The sequence below is a fragment of the Camellia sinensis genome, chromosome 3 (assembly GCF_055761805.1).
Source record: "Camellia sinensis isolate YWXY chromosome 3, ASM5576180v1, whole genome shotgun sequence".
Classification (NCBI taxonomy): Eukaryota; Viridiplantae; Streptophyta; class Magnoliopsida; order Ericales; family Theaceae; genus Camellia; species Camellia sinensis.
In genome coordinates this window covers 68,017,954-68,036,128 of record NC_138963.1, presented here as the reverse complement: position 1 = coordinate 68,036,128, position 18,175 = coordinate 68,017,954, and positions in this window count along the sequence as shown.

Sequence of the window (18,175 nt, the reverse complement as noted above, 5' to 3'; positions counted from 1 at the left end):
AAAAAACAGATTTGGAGGAAGAAGAGGAGGCCGAAGGGTGGGTTTGCGAGAGAGATGGAGAGGAGAGAAAAAATCAGGCCATTCGGACTCAAAAAATTCGGGCCACAGAGCTTACTCATTTCTTTATTAGAGTCATGTAAAAGACTCTTGTACAATGGATGTCAGCTTGATCGTGGGAGCTTTTTCGTGGTTTTGGCATCTTTTGACACACACACACACACAAGGAAAAAAAAAAAAAAAAAAGTTAAAAGTAATTTTTTGATTTTTAATCTCTTTTAGGTCATATTATTATTTTATTTTTTTACACATTTTTTTTTTAAAAAAAATTCAATAAAAAAAAAATTTAATCTACTTTCCAAAATAATCTTTTGTTTCGTAGCTCATAGTTTTACTATATTGAATTCTCCATTTTTATGCAATGTTTTTTTCACTTAAATCCCTTCTTTTGGGGGGTAATTTTTCTATTTTTTCTTTTTATAAACCCAAGACATAGAGTAGACATAATTGATTAAGAAAAATGGTTGAGAGCACTAAAAGTGGTGCTCTAATAGCACAACTAATGATGTGGCAGTGGGCCCTGCCCACTATTTATGTTTTTTTTTTTTTTTTAACATTCCCAATACATTAGTGCTATTAGTAATCTTTTTTTAGTGGTATGACTCATTGTTGATTGATTAAAGGATTAACTAATTCAAATTTGTCTGTAGCATGACATCTGAATTTTTCCACAAAAGTTTATGTATGCTTTGTTGGAAAGATATGTTGGTATTTTTTTATAATAATATAAGAAAATACATAAATTAAAATAAATAGTAATGATAAAATAATTTTTTTTATTGTCAAAGAATGAAATACATAATAAATTACATAACTAAAAATATATAAATAAATTAGATTATATCATAAAACATATTACGAGATAGATTCCCATGAATATATAAAATAATACGTAAAAAATAGTTCAAATCAAAAAGTTTAAAGAACAAAAGATTAGAGATGCAAATCAAAATTTGGAGATACCACAGTTTCCTTAAAACAGATTCACGGTCTCCCGATGGATGCTAGAGGTACGCCAGTGTCTGTCTCCCACGATACGACAGTCGAAACCAGTTAATGTAGAAGCACCTTCTGAATAGTTTCGATGGATTTGACAATGACAACACTCTCTCTAAAAAGAACCAAAGAAGGGGCTAGCAAAAGAAGATAGGAACAATTTTCTTTGGTGCAAAAGAAAAACATCTCTAACTTTTTATCTCAAAACATCATCTCCATTTTCCATCAAAAATCTCTTCAAAAATTATCCTACTAAGTTGGAGGGGAAATGTCTCTATTTATACAAGTAGGGGAATCCCTAACCATAAATGCTATACATCAATAGGGCCATCAAATTCCATTAACCAAGGCTATCAATTCTAGCCATTAGGGCTAGAGTTACGAAGTTGAAAACCTATGACTACTAATATGGCCATCAACTCTATCATCGAAAGATGAAAGTTACAAGAATTTACATTTCTCACATGCTTAATATATACAAATATATATATATATATATATAATGATGTTTGAATAAATCAACTAGAATGGTCACAAAATTGATACTAATGTTAGGTCACAACCCGATCCAAGCCCAATTCTCAAACACATGCACAAGCTAAGCCCAACACAACATAGTTTAGCCCAAGCTTAAGATTAAGTACAAGTCCAAGTCCAAGGGCAAGGGCAAACCCAACACATGCACAAGTATAAGCCTAGGCCCATTTCAAACCAAAATTAAGCCCAATTTTATTGATGCCTACTTTATGAGACAATTATCATTCACAACTCAATGGTTTCGGCTCATTATTTTTGTATTGTAATCTTCTCACTTAGAAGAATACAAAATTACTCAGACCCACCTCAACTAGCGGCTAGGTCCCACTTTAATTTTAAATTAAAGTTGCCGAAAAACCATTATCTCCAACAAGATATATAAAAACTCTACTTGATTAACAAACTAAAATAAATACAAGAAGATAAAAGCAGAATAAAAATAGAGAAAGAATGGAACCAATGCATGGAAGTCAATCCGTTGTCCTTAAGAAACGATTTCGCCCCCACTTGGTGCAAATAGCTGTTGGTGGTTGTTCCCCAGGATACAACAGCGAGTCTTGATGGTGTGCACTCACCAAGTAAGATTTGAACTCATCTAAGAAATAATCCAAAGAAACCAAGAAACTGTGTGGGAAAAACAAAGAAGAAGAGAAAACTTTTTTTGTATTACTAAATTACTAGGAATAAGTATATATATAATAGAAGAGAGAACTTATTTTGTATTACTAAACTACTAGGAATACGTATATATATAATTCCAAGTATGAAGGTATAGAAAGAATAAATTAGGGATTTGATAAAACAAATCCCCTGAATTATGAATAAGCAAATCCCTTGAATTATGAAACGACTAGTTAATTCCTTAATCATAATTAATTACAGAAGAAAATGAATCTTACAGAAAATCAATGAGAGGAAATATATATATATATATATATACATGCGTGTCTAGCCTGGCAGCCAAGGCCAAGTCCAACGTGCGTGTGTGTGTATATATATAAATGGACTTCACACATATGGCCCAAACTTACATAGTCTCCTCCACATCCTTGGCCTTTACTTAAGAACAAGGGTCTACATATAAAAGGTGTAAGAAAACTAATAAGAAATCAATATGGGACGAGGACCAAGAAGAAAATTTTGAAGCACTTCCGATAAGCTTCTTTATCTTCTTGCTCATGCCTCAAATCAGTTTGGAGGTAGATTCAGATTGAGACTAAGAGACCGGCTTTTCATCTTCTTCTTTTTTTTTTAATTTTATTTTATATTTTTGGAGTTTGTTTGCTCACAATTTTTTTTAATGGAGAATTTTATAGTACACACTCGTTTTAAGATATGTATTATGTTGGAATGTCGATATCAATTGTGTGCTATTTTGTTTTGTAAAAGCAAAAACAACAACATAAATATTTGGAAAATAGAAATTGGTTTATGATCCTCTTGAATGTAAAACATTTGAAACATAATACTGTATTGAAAGAAATTAAACCAAAACAGAAACTGCAATCAAGAAAAGAAAAAAAAATGAAAATCACAGTATGTATGAAAGTAGAAAACTAGAATGATCAAGATTAGTGATTAACACTATATTTTTAAGACAAAATTTGTCCCTTACACTGATGCATTGCTATTAGGGTTGTTTAGGGAATTAGATTTTTTAGTGACTTTTAATTTAATTTATTTTTTTTATAAAAAGACGTTAAAAAAAATAGAGAGAATAGTTATTTTTTGACTAAAATTGTGACTTCCAAAAATAAGCCTTATGTGTCTAGTAAACTAGAAGGGAAAAAACATCCATGGCGACATGATGAAAGGTGTTATTGAATAAGCATAACTTCACAGTATTTTTCTTTGAAAAATTAAATAAAAATTATCTTTATATAGTTACTATTATTAAAAGTGAACATCTCACTTGATATTCATAAACTTTCTTCTTTCCTTTGTTAAGTAACATTCTGTTCCTGAGCCAAGTGTCAATTTCTTATTTTAAGCACACTCATCGAGTGTGCTCACACCCTAAATATATATATATATATATATATGTATAAACAGACCCAAGCCACTTGTGCCAGGCTCAGTTTGGGGCGCAAAGGTAGCCCACAATGTAACGACCCCAAAATGCGTATAGGAAGTCATCCTTATTTAATTAGGGGTTACTGTGTTTTAATTTAATTATATCTATTGGAATTGAAGAACTATCTGTTGAGTTATAACTTTAAAACTGAAATTACCGACCTTTACGGGTTCAGAAATCAAAATTAAGTACTTGAGTATGTTATTAGGAATTTTTAGAACTATTTGGGAAAACTAATTGGAATTCTGAATTGTCTAATCCGTTAATGCACGTTTGGGTGATTAATTTTGAGCTGCAAAATTGAAGGCTGTAGAGGCTTCAGAAACCGGAATAGAGGACATATTATTGATCGGCATGATTTTTAGAGTCATCTGAAAAGTTTAGTTGAAATTTAATTTTGTGCGATTCGTAAGGGCGTGTTTGGGCCCTTCTTATTTGTGACAAAGCTTATATAATTATATATTTGGGTGTGTATGAGTTATTTGAGTGGTGAACTCATCTTTTGAAGTCAAAAAAGCAAAATATCTAAGGAGGGGAAGAGGAAACCGTGAGAGAGAGAGAGAGAGAGGGAGAGAGAGAAGAGGCAAAGCTTCTCCCTAAGGAAACTCAACATCCATGGAAGCTTGAAGTTAACATCCATAGAAGCTTGAAGATGATTGAAGAAGATAGAAGATAGAGGAAGAAAATCAACCAAAAGCTTGGGAAAATTGAAGAGATTAAGGGAAGAACAAAGATTTGGGTAAGGTATGTGGCTCTAACTACTAACCTTGTAGAGAATCCATCAATCAAGGTTTAATTTGGAAATTTCATATGTAAATGAACAAGTGTGTTGGATTATGAATGGATTGGGTTGAATTCAAGAAATTGAACCTTGAGTTGAGTTCAATCCTAAGAATGATTCATGGAATAATAAGGTTTGGTATGTGAATCACCTATGTGTAAGATGTATTTACATGATTTGGAGCACATATTGTAGAAGTTTGAATGTATAGAAAAGATGTGATTGAAGTTTAACTTTGAGCAAGATTGATGTAATTAAGATGGAATTCCATTTGAATGATGTTAGGTTGTTATGTTTTGGGAGGAATTCTACATGTTTTTGAGTAATTAGACTTGGAATCAAGCTTAAAAAATGAAAAGATTAAATGTTGGAGCAAAAACTATTTTCGGACTGATGTTTTTTGGCCAGACCGCACGAGCGGCCACGGGCACCGCACGAGCGGACATGAAGAAGAAAAAAGGGGTTTTCATTCTGTTTTTGGGCGCTCGAGCGGCCGGGTTCTTCCGCTCGAGCGGAATTGGGCCGCACGAGCGGCCAAAGTGGGCGCACGAGCGGCCACCCCTGTTTCAGCATACACTAAGTAACTTTGAACAAGCATATCTTTTGCATCCGGACTCCGTTTTGAGTGATTATTGAGCCTAAAATCAAGCCCCGGAAGTCTAGTTTCTAATGGTGGTAGTCTCACTCCCAAATGTTAAATACAGAAATAGTTATGCCCAAATTAGTGGCGTCTGTTCACTTTCTATCAACCAGTTTTGTACCATTTCTTCACCTAAACCATTTCCCATCGATCTCTCCTGTTTTCTGAGACATGGATTATAATTTATTAAAGAATAATGATCTTGGTACCACCATGTCTAATTGATTGAATGATCAAAGAGAATAAGTAAAGGATCGAGTATAATCTCATATTATGTGTTGTGCAATGTACTTGTTGGTCGAGACGAGGACATCATCCCATTACTACCGGAAGCCGATCACTGTGAGTAATAGTATGCCATATGTACATTTTGCTTACTGTTAATGACTATTGTTACTAACGCTCTGTTCCTCGTAAGTGATTACACTAGCATTATGTCAGTTGGAAATCAGTGTGAACGTTGAAAGAGTTGCGTACATCGGTATGACTTTGGAATCATTTTGTTCTGTCTATAACGCATATTAACCCTCTGTCATCTATAAGCAAACTATATCGTTTCTTAATGAATAAATGGAACTTATGTTCATCTTTGAATGATGAAATCTGTGTGAATTTAAGATCATTCTGGTTTGCCACTAATGAATCTGAGATTATCCTGTTGTGTTATACATGGACCCAAGGTCGTTCAGAACCTATGATATGAACACAAAAGTCTACCATCGTTATATGACCCACGTTATGATATGAATTATGCTATCTCTATTGACCATACTGTAATGATACATGTGTCTTCCGTTAGTAATTATTAATGATACTCTGTTATCTACAAGTTAGCGGTATTGATTCATAACGAATAATGGAATGTGTGTATATTATGGAACTACAGTATCTATTTGTTAATAATCATTATTAACACTCTGTTAAATGCAAATTAGCTATGTTAACTCATGTGAATGATTAAAAGAATCTGTGCGCCTCTGTATAACTCTGAGACTAATAATTTATGTGTCTTCTGTCAATGAATATTGTTACTGTTCTGATATTTTTGGGCCGATGGCCGTTCTGTTATTTCTGGGTCGATGGCCATTCTGTTATTTCTGGGCCGATGGCCATTCTGATATTTCTGGGCCAATGGTCGTTCTGTTATTTCTGGGCCATGGGCCGTTCTATATCTGTTAGGCCTATGGCCGTTCTATATCTGCTAGGCCTATGGCCGTTCTGTAAGATCTGTGGGGTTAAAGCTGTTCTGTATTATATATGGGCCCGAGGCCATTCTGTATTATAGGTGAATCTGAGATCGTATTGAAACATAGTTATGGATAAGACCTGTACATGGTTGGTATTTGTCTATTTATTTTATCCAAGGTTTTGTTTATTCAACTACCTTCTTATGTTGCTATTATTCACTGAGCCTTGCTCATTCTATTTTATGTATATTTCTGTAGGTGAGCCATCGGGGATTGACACTAGAGTTGTACTGAGGTTCGCTTGTCTGCCAAGTCACCTGGGGTATGTCTCCACGTGGAGGCCTTAGTTTATTGTTGGGAGTCATATAAATGAATAAGTCTTATGAAGTGTATGTGAGATCTATATAAATTCTGTGATGATATATGTATATTTGGAAATGTATTTAAATGTTTAAATCCAATTAAACCATCATGTATGCACAAGCTCAATGGCATGATGGCTTTTATTGATAATGTTTCCGCTTAAGGCCCCGTATGTGATTAAATATTATTCTAAAATTCTGTTTTGAGGGCTATGTACAGGCCGATCATAGTCCAAACTTTTAGGGGCAAGTTTGGGTTGTGACAGGTGGTATCAGAGCACGAGTTAAGATCTCACACACGTGTCCATTGAGCCTTAGAGTGTCTAGAATGCATTTAAGTTGCATGTAACTAGTAATGACATGCTATGATATGCATTTTGAAAGATGTTTGTGAGCTTCTGCAGTAAGTTAAGTATTGAGTTTTAGAATAAGACTTCTTATGGACTTTAAGTAATAGAAGGAAATCCATGTGTTATTTCATAGACTGAGTTTTGTGACTAAAGAGGATTTGATCATTGTTATGAAATGAGAATGAGTTTGTGCTATGAGTATGACATTGAGGCTAAAGCGATGAAAGATGTGGAGTATTGATGTCCTTACGACGTTAAAATTGGTCAGTATAAGCATGTTTGTGGAAATGTGATGTGAATAATGTCTAAATGTAGTTTCGATATGGATTGCGTATGAAAGTAACCATGAGGAATTTGGGGAAACTGAAGTTGTGGTTAATTATAGCAATTGAGGAATGTGATGATCAGCAATGGGTATGGAAGCTTGAAAGTCTTATGAAATTTTAACGATAAGAAAAGATTAAGATGTATTTGGTTCATAGCGCAAGTCTTGAGCCCAAAAGGGTCATTCTCTACATGATGAAATGATGAGAGATTTAAAGCTTTGCTTGAAGCCATAGAAAGGATATTTGGGAAAGAGACATTAGAATTATGGTAGTTGACGAATCATGGAATTATTATGATTGAGACATTTGATGATTGATAACAAGCATGGAACTAGTAATCAAGAGTTAGGACACTGAAATTGCTACCTGGAATGATAATAACTACAAGTATCATGGTCTGTGACCACATAATATTCGGTGGAATTTTATGAAAGTTTAGTAATACAAGGAAATTGAAATTGTGGCTAGGACGTTGGTGATGTTGAGTATGTTAATTGGTAGAGATAAAGTGTATGTTGAGGGAATTGAGGTATGTATACTGGTGAAGGGAATTGTGTTTCTTTTGCGGATTGTCATTTGTCTGAAAGACATAATGTTGTTCTGATGTGTTTTATTCTGAACCTAACGTATTGTTATCATAAACCCACCATTATTGATAAGGATGAAATATTTGTATGAGAATTAATTTAAGGCTGGTTCCTTTATTGTGATATGGAAATGAGTGCTTATTAGAAAGAAACTTATGTGATCTGTGTTATTCAGAGAGGTCATACCCTCAATTAAATTCAGTATTTCCGATATAGATGAATAATGTGTGTTCTCGTGTGAATTGACTATGGACCTAAGCGAGTAATGTCTTTGTAAAAGACACTTTTGTGTAAATGATTTTGAAAATGGCTATGCCAGATGCTGTGTAATGAAATCTATATTTTGGTTACGAAATGTTCTATATGATGAGTATTTTCTAAAAGGATAAAAAGAAAAAAATGTTATGAACTTCCGACATGTTTATGATATGATAAGCTTTCTGGATAATTTTCCCAAGATGACTAGATATGCTACGAAACTTCGAATGTTCAAGATATGAAAAGTTTTCTGAAAGAGATACTTTGCTATGCATGAATGAGTTCTTTATTTGATAATTTATTGTGGCATGCTTGATGAAGGCTCTATGTTTAGCTTCAAGTTATTCTGTCTTATCTGTTATAAGTTGGATCGGAGATTATTCTGTCAAAGTTTAAATAAGTTTAATGCTATTGGGAATTATTCCATCATCTGATATCTTTGAAAGGTTTGATAAGTTTCTGAGTAATATTTCTGAATAATGTATTGTGTGTAATTATGAAGGGTTTGAAGAACTTTATGTATTACATATTTTGTTTGGAAAATGTTTTTGTCCGTGATAGGAACATTTTACTAAATATGGAACAAGAATATAATAGCTTTATGGTAAATGTCTTATGTGCTTGATGTCATGATGTTGACTTTAAGATCTTCCAAGTAAACATGGATTTTAAATGATTATACCTTACTGTAATTTGGGAATTGTGACCATTAAAGTTTGATCCGTATTTGATTTTACTAGTAAATTACTCTGAACATGTAATTCCTTGATATGAGATTTGAGTTGTTATTTGGAATCTGTTAGAAATCTGATTTGAACTGATAAGTCTAATTCTGATAGTGAGCAAAGAGTCACGAAGTCGTTGATGTAGAACTCATTTATTTATTCTGGGCCTAATTGTTGTAGTATGTTTGTGCTATCGGAAACCCGATTGAGTAATGAATGGCTAGATGATTAAGAAATGTGATATGTCCAGGACGGAACTAGACTTGTGACAAGGTGAATCAAGTTTGGAGGACCAAACTTCTTAAGGTGAGGAGAATGTAACGACCCCAAAATGCGTATAGGAAGTCATCCTTATTTAATTAGGGGTTTATGTGTTTTAATTTAATTATATCTATTGGAATTTGAAGAACTATCTGTTGAGTTATGACTTTAAAACTGAAATTACCGACCTTTACGAGTTCAGAAATCAAAATTGAGTACTTGAGTATGTTATTGGGAATTTTATAACTATTTGGGAAAACTAATTGGAATTCTAAATTGTCTAATCCATTAATGCACGTTTGGGTGATTAATTTTGAGCTGCAAGATTGAAGGCTGTAGAGGCTTTAGAAACCGGAACAGAGGACATATTATTGATCGACATGATTTTTAGAGTCATCTGGAAAGTTTAGTTGAAATTTAATTTTGTGCAATTCGTAAGGGCGTGTTTGGGCCCTCTTTATTTGTGGCAAAGCTTATATAATTATATATTTGGGTGTGTATGAGTTATTTGAGTAGTGAACTCATCTTTTGAAGTCAAAAAAGCAAAATATCTAAGGAGGGGAAGAGGAAACCGTGAGAGAGAGAGAGAGAGAGAGAGAGAGAGAAGAGGCAAACCTTCTCCCTAAGGAAACTCAACATCCATGGAAGCCTGAAGTTAACATCCATAGAAGCTTGAAGATGATTGAAGGAGATAGAAGATAGAGGAAGAAAATCAACCAAAAGCTTGGAAAAATTGAAGAGATTAAGGGAAGAACAAAGATTTGGGCAAGGTATGTGGCTCTAACTACTAACCTTGTAAAGAATCCATCAATCAAGGTTTAATTTGGAAATTTCATATGTAAATGAACAAGTGTGTTGGGTTATGAATGGATTGCGTTGAATTCAAGAAATTGAACCTTGAGTTGAGTTCAATCCTAAGAATGATTCATGGAATAATAAGGTTTGGTATGTGAATCACCTATGTGTAAGATGTATTTACATGATTTGGAGCACATATTGTAGAAGTTTGAATGTATAGAAAAGATGTGATTGAAGTTTAACTTTGAGCAAGATTGATGTAATTAAGATGGAATTCCATTTGAATGATGTTAGGTTGTTATGTTTTGGGAGGAATTCTACATGTTTTTGAGTAATTAGACTTGGAATCAAGCTTAAAAAATGAAAAGATTAAATGTTGGAGCAAAAACTATTTTCGGACTGATGTTTTTTGGCCAGACCGCACGAGTGGCCACGGGCACCGCACGAGCGGACATGAAGAAGAAAAAAGGGGTTTTCATTCTGCTTTTGGGCGCTCGAGCGGCCGGGTTCTTCCGCTCGAGCGGAATTGGGCCGCACGAGCGGCCAAAGTGGGCGCACAAGCGGCCACCCCTGTTTCAACATACACTAAGTAACTTTGAACAAGCATATCTTTTGCATCCGGACTCCGTTTTGAGTGATTCTTGAGCCTAAAATCAATCCCTGGAAGTCTAGTTTCTAATGGTGGTAGTCTCACTCCCAAATTTTAAATACAGAAATAGTTATACCCAAATTAGTGGCGACTGTTCACTTTGTGTCAACCATTTCCCATTTACCATTATAATTTATTAAAGAATAACGAGCTTGGTACCACCATGTCTAATTGATTGAATGATCAAAGAGAATAAGTAAAGGATCGAGTATAATCTCATATTATGTGTTGTGTAATGTACTTGTAGGTCGAGACGAGGACATCATCCCATTACTACCAGAAGCCAATCACTGTGAGTAATAGTATGCCACATGTACATTTTGCTTACTGTTAATGACTATTGTTACTAACGCTCTGTTCCTCGTAAGTGATTACACTAGCATTATGTTAGTTGGAAATCAGTGTGAACGTTGAAAGAGTTGCGTACATCGGTATGACTTTGGAATCATTCTATTCTATCTATAACGCATATTAACCCTCTGTCATCTATAAGCAAACTATATCGTTTCTTAATGAATAAATGGAACTTATGTTCATCTTTGAATGATGAAATCTGTGTGAATTTAAGATCATTCTGGTTTGCCACTAATGAATCTGAGATTATCCTGTTGTGTTATACATGGACCCAAGGTCGTTTAGAACCTATGATATGAACACAAAAGTCTACCACCGTTATATGACCCACGTTATGATATGAATTATGCTATCTCTATTGACCATACTGTAATGATACATGCGTCTTCCGTTAATAATTATTAATGATACTCTGTTATCTACAAGTTAGCGGTATTGATTCATAACGAATAATGGAATGTGTGTATATTATGGAACTACAGTATCTATTTGTTAATAATCATTATTAACACTCTGTTAAATGCAAATTAGCTATGTTAACTCATGTGAATGATTAAACGAATCTGTGCACCTCCGTATAACTCTGAGACTAATAATTCATGTGTCTTCTGTCAATGAATATTGTTACTGTTCTGATATTTCTGGGCCGAAGGACGTTTTGATATTTCTGGGCCGATAGTCGTTCTGTTATTTCTGGGCCGATGGCCATTTTGATATTTCTGGGCCAATGGCCATTCTGTTATTTCTGGGCCAAGGGCCGCTTTGTATCTGTTAGGCCTATGGCCGTTCTGTATCTGTTAGGCCTATGGCCGTTCTGTAAGATCTGTGGGCTTAAAGCTGTTCTGTATTATATATGGGCCCGAGGCCATTCTGTATTATAGGTGAATCTGAGATCATATTGAAACATAGTTATGGATAAGACCTGTACATGGTTGGTATTTGTCTATTTATTTTATCCAAGGTTTTGTTTATTCAATTACCTTCTTATATTGTTATTATTCACTGAGTCTTGCTCATTCTATTTTATGTATATTTCTGTAGGTGAGCCATCGGGAATTGACACTAGAGTTGTACTGAGGTTCGCTTGTCTGCCAAGTCACCTGGGGTATGTCTCCACGTGGAGGCCTTAGTTTATTGTTGGGAGTTATATAAATGAATAAGTCTTATGAAGTGTATGTGAGATCTATATAAATTCTGTGATGATATATGTATATTTGGAAATATATTTAAATGTTTAAATCCAATTAAACCATCATATATGCACAAGCTCAATGGATGATGGCTTTTATTGATAATGCTTCCGCTTAAGGCCCCGTATGTGATTAAATATTATTCTAAAATTCTGTTTTGAGGCCTATGTATAGGTCGGTCATAGTCCAAACTTTTAGGGGCGGGTTTGGGTTGTGACACACAAAGTCTAGCACACTTTGTTTAAGTCCTATTCCTTTCCAATAGAACTGCAAATGAATCAAGCTATTCATGAACAACTCGAGCTCGACTAATTTAAAACTCGTTTGAGATCGACTTGTTTACTAAATGAACGAGCTCGAACTCGATATTTAGTCTTGTTTATTAATTTAGCTGAGCTCGACTAGCCATAAGCTTGGCTCGATAAGGCTCGTAAACATAAAAATAAATAAATTAATATTTATTTTTAATAATATATTAAATAAATTTTCAATAATCTATTTTATTTTTATTTATGTTTGGTGTTTGTGTAAATATACATATTTAACTGATGAAATTTATTATTAATATAAGTATTATTATATATTTTACTCATAATATTGTTTTTTTTTAAATCTTCATAAGTAAATTAATTTAAATTTACTTTTTTCAAGTTCAAACTCGACTCGTTTATGTAATCAAGCGAGCTCGAGCTGAGCTTGAGTTCAATAAATATTTGACGAGCCGAGCTCGAGCTCGATTTTGGAAACTCGACTAGAGTTCGGCTCGAGCTCGAACTTGACTAATTCTTAATAAATGAGTTTGAACATTCAAAGTTTGGCTCGACTTGACTCGTTTGTTACCCTACTTCTCAGTAATGTGTTTAAAATTATTCTTTTTAGATTTAATAGCTAAAAGCTTAGGAGTATGATATACACATTATTTGTATGGTGAATTGTGTATAATAGTAGTCTTTAGGCTTTCTTTTTTTTTTTTCCTTTTTTTTCTTTATATATATAGATGAAAACAAACTCAATTTGATCTGAAGAACTACAATGATTTGATTTCTCAAACATTTTCTGTAACATTTTTTTTAAGTATTATGATATTTCGCACCAACTGGACCTGCATGACATAATATTCCTGATAATTTCGTTTGCTTATAATTTGGTTGAGCAAAATTTAATCCTGCCAATTATTTGGGCCTAAACTATATATGTGGCTTAGAGTAGAAGTCCCAAAACAATAAATAAATAAATATATAAAAATGGGTAAATCACACTGATTCTCTTGAGTTTTTTTTTTTTTTTTTTTTAAATCACACTGATTTTCTACATATAATTACACTAACATCTCTTTTAATAAGATTAAATGGAGTAGAATTAATGCAGATGGTGTGAAAAAACAATAATAAATGATAAAAAAATATCTATTTCAGTGTGGAAGAGATTGACATCATTTTCCTATTCATTTGATTAATTAATTATTGATGGAAATGAAACTAAATATTATATAAATTAAAATTTTATAAGAATTTAATATAATTATATCAAAATTATAAAATTTGTTATATTGTATTCTAATTTTAAGGTTAATATAATATACTCAATAAAAATTCATCCAATAGGTAGGGATTGCATTTTTTTTTTTTTTTTGGAAGGGGGGGGGGGGGGGGGTTGTTACAATCTGTCAGTTATGTCTAATAAGAGGGGAATTTGTATTGAAAAAATGAGCCAAGCTAAATCAACACGGGCCACAAGGTTGGGCCAAGCTAAACTAATTCAGGCTACAATCTTTGGTCGAGCAAATCCTAAACGGGCTTCGTTGTTGTGCCGAGCTAGGTCGGGCTTAGGTCTCAGGTACGGACTGAGCCGATATGAGACTGGATTAGGACAAGACCAGCGCCTTTACGGTTGGCCGTGCTAGGCAAGGTTTGGGTCGCAGATGAGGACTAGGTCGGCCGAAGATAGGCTGCGATCTAGTGCCGAGCTGGTAACCAAAGGGTCATAAGGAGGATCGACCAAGCTAGGAGCAGAATGCCCTAGTAGGATTGACCAAACCTCGAAGCCGATCGAGGAACTGGCCTGATTCAGCTTGGTGCAAGGTTGTTTTAAGCTAGCACTTCGAGCATGACGCAAATGGCTACTCGGTTACGACATATCACGTGGTCTAATGGATTTTGGCGAGGAATCCGCCTAAGGTACACATCAATATCGTTTAGCAGTTTGGCTAATGTTGTTTAATGGTATTGACGTGCATACGTGTAACGAAGGGAGAGGGCAATACTACCACGTGTCCAGGAGAGGACGACAGAGATAGTGCGTGCACAATCTTAGGCTACAAAGCTAACCTAGGTAAGGTACAGGTTAACCACCGGAGAAGGGTAAGAAAACTTTAGCTACATTCTCTCTCTCTCTCTCTCTCTCTCTCTCTCTCTCTATTTCTTCTTCTTCTTCTTCAAGTGAACTGACTTGACCGTCGGACAGGTTTTTCGGCAAATCACTTGTCGGGTAGCTCACCATTGTTTTTTTTTTTTTTTTTTTTTTTGTGATAAGCAAGACACCGTTTTGGAGCAAGGCGAGCTTGGTAGTAAGGTGTACGGGCGACGACGAATATTTCTTCCCCGTACAATTGGCGCCGTATGTGGGAATTGAACTCACGAAACTTTGTCCTTCAAGTTTTTTCTGATCAACTTCAATGGTGAACAACGATGACATTCCATTTTCCGTCATCGACAGCATCACACCAGAGTCTGTCCGACGGGCGTGATGACTTGCCCGCCATTCCAACAATGGTTGGTCTGGAGACCTCCACACGAGGGTTACCCAGAGGCAGTGGCGGGGCTAGAAAAATAGTTTAGAATGGACACTTATTAATTAAAATTTTGAATTTTTTTTCTTCATAATCAATAACAATAGATAATAAATTTTAAATTAATATTACGCACATAATCTTAAATATTTAATTTAAAATTTTACAATTGACTTTGTGAAAAATCAGAATTGAAAATATATGATGTTACTTGTAACTAGTGTATTATACGCAATGCAAAAGAGTCGTGTATATCTTATAATAGATTATATAATAATATATAAATAATAGTGATATCACATTATCATCGATATATGATATCACTAATCAACAATAAAATAACGCATGGAAGGTCAATCACACTTGTTAAATATAATTAATAATTCAATAATTTCTTATTTTCGTAGTGGGGTTAATTATGTTTACATGTAAGTGATGATTTGATATCACTGTTGCACTAAGTTTTTTTAATAATGTGGTTTGTTGTAATTTTTTCATTGTCAATCAAAACAATCATAATTATTTTCGTAATTTGAAAAATGCCATTAAGAAATTATTTTAAATGTTATTTCTATATAAATATTTTACTAGTTAATTATTTTTCTTATGCAAAAAAATAAAAAATTACAAAATTACAAAACCTGATAGGAGACACGTTAATAATTCAATAATTTCTCATTTTCGTAGTGGGGTTAATTATGTTTACATGTAAATGATGATTTGATATCACTGTTGCACTAATTTTTTTTAATAATGTGGTTTGTTGTAATTTTTTCATTGTCAATCAAAACAATCATAATTATTTTCGTAATTTGAAAAATGCCATTAAAAAATTATTTTAAATGTTATTTCTATATAAATATTTTACTAGTTAATTATTTTTCTTATGCAAAAAAATAAAAAAAAAATTACAAAACCTGATAGGAGACACGTGCCCCCTAATCCCTCCACAGCTCCACAACTGCCCAGAGACACGCGAGACAAACGCCGAAGGAGTACAACTAATAAGTTATTCAAATGGACTGTTCCTTCGAACTGGAATCAGATCATCAAATCTACTAGACTTTGCAACACTTTTTTGGAAATTTCCATGTCGTTTACTCGTTTGTTCCCAACGTGTGAAGGACATGGTGACCTTAATTACCAATAGTGTTACACACACATATATCAAATCTTGTGTGTAATGATGGAAATTCAACATAACTGGGGTATATGTTAATCACAATTGGTTATTATTTTTCAAAAACACTTTTTAAAAATTTTATTTTTTTATTTTTTGTGTTTTTTTGTTTTTATTAAATTTTTTTAATATTTTGAACAATTTTTTTAATTTTTAGACATACCTAACATAAACATACCTAAAAAGTAAAAAAAAATTGAAAAAAAACCTTTTAGAAATTTACTAAATACCAAAAATACGAGAATTCAGTACATTTTTTACATTTTTATGTATTTATTAATTTTTAAAAATACTTTTTCACAAATTTTTTACTTTTTAGATATATCTAAGTAAGGTGCATCTAAAAAATTAAAAAAAATGTTTAAAATTATAAAAATATTCATTAAAAACAAAAAAATACGAAAACCAAAAAACTCAGTTTTCAAAAAACTTAATTCAAAAAACTCAAACCAAACACACTGATTAATTTTTTTTTTTCATAACAAGCAATAATGAGATATTAATAAATTTATACATTTATTTTATTTTATCTTTTGTCAATCGGTGAGACATAATCTTACAATTATCATGAGATTTACATCAACATGACTTTTAAATTCACAATCAACAACAAATTTTATTAACCCAACCACAGTAACATAATAAACAATTGAATTTACAATTAGTAAATCCAACACTATAAGCTTAACAAAGAATCTCACAATGAAAAAAAAAAAACCAACTAAACAAACTCCATAATAAAAAATAAATTATTAATTGATTTAATTTTTACCTTCACATATCAATTAAGAGTGTACAAGAATGACAAAAAAAAAAAAAAAAGAACAAAATATTTTTAAAAATTAAGTACAAGAAATTTTACATGATTTAAAGATGAGTATTATTATAATTTTATTAAAAATAAACAATATATAATCTTTATAAATAGAGAAAATGGTATGTGGAGTGATGGATTTGGAAATACTCCTTTTATCCGAGCAGATCCCGAACTAGTCCATCTATAGGCACTTGAAATAATAACAGCTCTGGTAGGAGGTGTCGGAATTAACTCTGACGATCTAATTAATTTTCTCTTTTTTTTTTTTTGGTATCTAGGTTACTCTTTTTCTTCAGTGAGCATTTTAGAACATACTTGAACATTGGGTCTTCCTCCTCCTTTTATAAACCTTTTCTTCTTAGATTTTATCCTCTACTACGCACCTCATCTGGATCTCAACTCTTTATGGTGATGAATCGACAATTAGCCACGATGCCGACTTGAAATAGATTACTTGGGTACCGTTTGGTAACATTTAAGTTTTCAGTTTTCTGTTTATATTTACAAAAATTTAAAAAACTCAAATAAAAACTTGTTTGGTAAAATTTTTAATTTATAAATCAATGGTCTCAGTTTATAAATTTGGCCAAAACATTAAAACACAAAAAATGTGTTTCCGTTTTGAATTTTCAGTTTTTTTTTTTTTTACCACCCAACACTAGCCACCACCCGTCACCATTTTCCACCACCGTCTTCCGCCACCACCACCCACCCCCCATCACTCACCAGCCACCTACCACTACCACCCACCACCCACCAGCCACCATCCACTCACTACCACAATCGACCTGCCATCTACCCGCCACCACCCACCACCAATACCATCCACTGCCCGCCACCACCACCTGCCACCTACTTGCCACCACTACTCGCCACCCACCTGCCACCACCATCAACCGCCTGCCACCACCAGCCACCCACCACCACCACCCACCTTCCATCTACCTGCCGCCACCACCCACCATCACCACCCACTCGCTACCACCTACCACCTGCCACCGTCACCCACATACCCACCACCCGCGACCATCCGCCACTCGCTACCCGCCACCCACCTGCCACCACTACCCACCACTCGCCACCATCACCACCCACCCGCCACCACCCGCATTTCGCCACTCACCACCCGCCACCACCGTCACCCACTTGCTACCACCCACCACCCGCCACCGTCACCCACTCACCCACCACCTACCTGCCACCACCACCCACTACCACCCGCTATCCGCCACCCACCTGTCACCACCACCCGCCACCC